At 30.0% G+C, this 2,946-nt stretch overlaps 1 long non-coding RNA gene across 1 annotated transcript; it reads left to right on the forward strand.

Moving 5' to 3' along the window:
• Positions 1–398: 398 nt before the first annotated feature.
• Positions 399–2,646, forward strand: LOC131628371 (uncharacterized). Its single transcript, XR_009291771.1, has 2 exons — positions 399–2,172; positions 2,249–2,646. It is a non-coding gene; the product is annotated as an uncharacterized LOC131628371 (long non-coding RNA).
• Positions 2,647–2,946: the final 300 nt, after the last annotated feature.

Consider the following 2,946-nt stretch of genomic DNA (forward strand, 5'->3'; position numbering starts at 1 on the left):
CTCATGGTCTTCATATAAAAATATGCCACATTCAACGTTTGCATGGTTCTTTTTAAATAGGAAGTTCCCACGTGTCTTCGACTGATAAAACATTTTGATTTGAATTCAAACTCTTTCCTCTTGTAAGTGCCAAGTCTTCAACGTGTTGTACTCAAACAACGTCAACTTCAAATATGCCAACGATTACAACTTTACTCGATCCTGATAATTTGGGCTTTTGTCTAATCTTATCTAAATGGAAGCCCTTTATTATAATCATTTACAGCTATGACTTCATAAGCAATGACCACAGATTTTCCCAAAACATCCACTCAAACATGCGTGCAGCAGTTTCATCATTACTACCTAAAAGTCAGTTTTCAGGAAATCATAGGATAACCTCTTTTTCTCCTTATAGGGAAGAAACACGTGTCCCACTAACTCTTTGAGATGTAGTCTTTTCAACTTCCAAAGACTCCCTATAAATAATTCATGTTCTCCATTCTTTCATTTTCGTTTATGTAACTTTGAAATCCTTAGAAATTTTCAGAGCAAACCCATTTCACTCTTCCACAAACTTCAACAAAACCCATGTTCTCCAACAATGTCACAAACTAAAAAGCAACAAAAATATAAGAACATGAAGGAAGCAGGAACTTCAAAAGATTCCACTCCTCAAATTGGACTTGTTAGTAAGATCGTGACTTCTGGGAATCAAGAGTTCATATCAACTCCAATGTTTACTGCAGAACAAAAAGCCATATATGCTTCTTAGGTACTCATTTCTTCTTTCTTTTATGGTAAAACCCTAAGTTTAAGGGGCCTTTAATTCATGCAGGGAATTTAGAAAAAAAAATCATAGATTTTCCCAGTTTATCATGAAACGAAACCCATACCTAACAAAATCAGACCTCCTAAATATAAGGGCGAGGATTCTGCGAGAAAACCAACTAAAACCCTTAAGGAGAAAACTTCTGAAGAGACTTCTTCAGTCTTTAAAACTGAAAGAGAAGTCTTCTAGTTAGATTATATAACTGCTAATTTTAGGACTTTTTTATCATTCCCCACATTAGACAAACCTTACATAGCTTGGTTTACCAAAGTCAAAAAGAAGAAATCACAAATTTGGAAAGATTTAGGTATTTTTGACTTAATTCAAATGTCAAAACTAGGCTTTAGCTATTGCCAACCCCTTATTGTTAGTATCCTTGTATTTATGGGACAGTACCTACAAAAATTTTAATCTCCTTTGTGGGATGATAATTCCTACCCTTTTTGACATTGTTGCAATCACTGGACTTCCTCCTACTAGAGGAGCATTCAACCCTTATTTGCAATCAGATAATATTATTATTTTCAAGTCAAGAATGCCACCTTTACTGCATACATGAATTTCTACCATGTCGGAGGAGACAACATTTCTGATGTCAAACATATAACTTTATTTGCTTTATGGTTGTCCGAGTACATTTTCTGCCGTAAATCCCTGCAAGTAACAAGGAGATTTTTGACTTTTGCGAACCAGCTACACTCTGGTCGAAAAATCTGTCTAAGTGAACGGCTCTTAGCTTGGCTTTATGAAAGCTTAATGTCTGCTACTTCTAAACTAAAAAGATATGAAGATGGCACTAATCTGTTTCTTGCTGGCCCATATTGGCTCCTTCAGTTATGGCTGAATGTAGGGAAATTTAGAGGGCGCAAATAGTTAAAATGACACTTTATTTACAAAATTTCCACCATATTTCTTATTTACATCTGTTTTTAGTATAAGGCATGTAAATTTTAAAACTATATTCTTATTTAAATTAAAATATTATGAAAATGGATGTTAAAATACAAACACGGTAGATCGTTTAAGTGAGAGAGAATTTTTCTATAAATTTTATCAAACATCACCTTACACTAATTCGTAAATATGTTTATTAAAAATATTATTCTTATTTTGTGTGTTACCCATTCATATTATGAGAGGTTGAAAATTAGTTAGTTATAATATCTGACATGTTTATTTAGTGTGCTAAAGGGACAAACACTGTACAGTGGTTTAAGGAGAGGTCAGGCTTTATAAATTGTAAATCGATAGAATAATTTGTTACATCCACAAAGCAAAAAATATGGCTTTAGTGTCCAAGTTTGTTTCCATTATGATTAATATATTTATTTTCTTATTTCTCCTTGCACCAAACATTGAAGGTAAAGCTTCATTCTTGAATTCCTACACAATATGTTATCAATTATGATTTAAGTTATTTTATTATGTTTTTTAAAGTGCTTGCAGGATTGAAAGATGCTGATTGTTATTTTCTTTTTTGTAAAAAATCATATAAAGCAATTGCTATTGGTAATCGATGTAAATGTGTTAGAATCATAGAATAAGTTTGTGAATGATTTGGCATTTAGTTTCATACTTGAGATTTAGCCCAAATGTTCTCAAATTTTCATAAGTTGTCGTTTAATATTTGTGTTGTCATCAAATAATTTGAATTTTTCATTTTTCTTGTTTCATATAATAAAGTGAACTAAGGTAGAAAATAATATCAATTAGGTTGTATAAAAAAATAATACCTTAATTAAGCATGTCATTTTATATTGATGTCATAATAGTGTTAAAGTGGTGATCTTTCTCATCATTTTGTATATAATTATCTTACATTATTATTATATTTATTATGATTTATCATATTTTGAGCATATAATTATAAGTATATTTCTCTTTTAAATAGATTAAAAAAAAGCAACATCACAAAAATATTAAAATTTACAATTATAATTAATCTTGTGATTAATATTTTTTTCATTTAAATGTAAAATTTAAATAACTAATGTCAATATAATTAACTGATGTACTCATTTATCATAAGAATTCAATACAATTTAAATTCAACATTTATTATTAAGAATCATTTTCTCTTATTTAATTCTCAAACTTTTCAATGGATTTTTTTTAGGAATGTTGATCTTCCTTTT

This window comes from Vicia villosa, unplaced genomic scaffold (assembly GCF_029867415.1).
Source record: "Vicia villosa cultivar HV-30 ecotype Madison, WI unplaced genomic scaffold, Vvil1.0 ctg.000449F_1_1, whole genome shotgun sequence".
NCBI classification, from domain to species: Eukaryota; Viridiplantae; Streptophyta; class Magnoliopsida; order Fabales; family Fabaceae; genus Vicia; species Vicia villosa.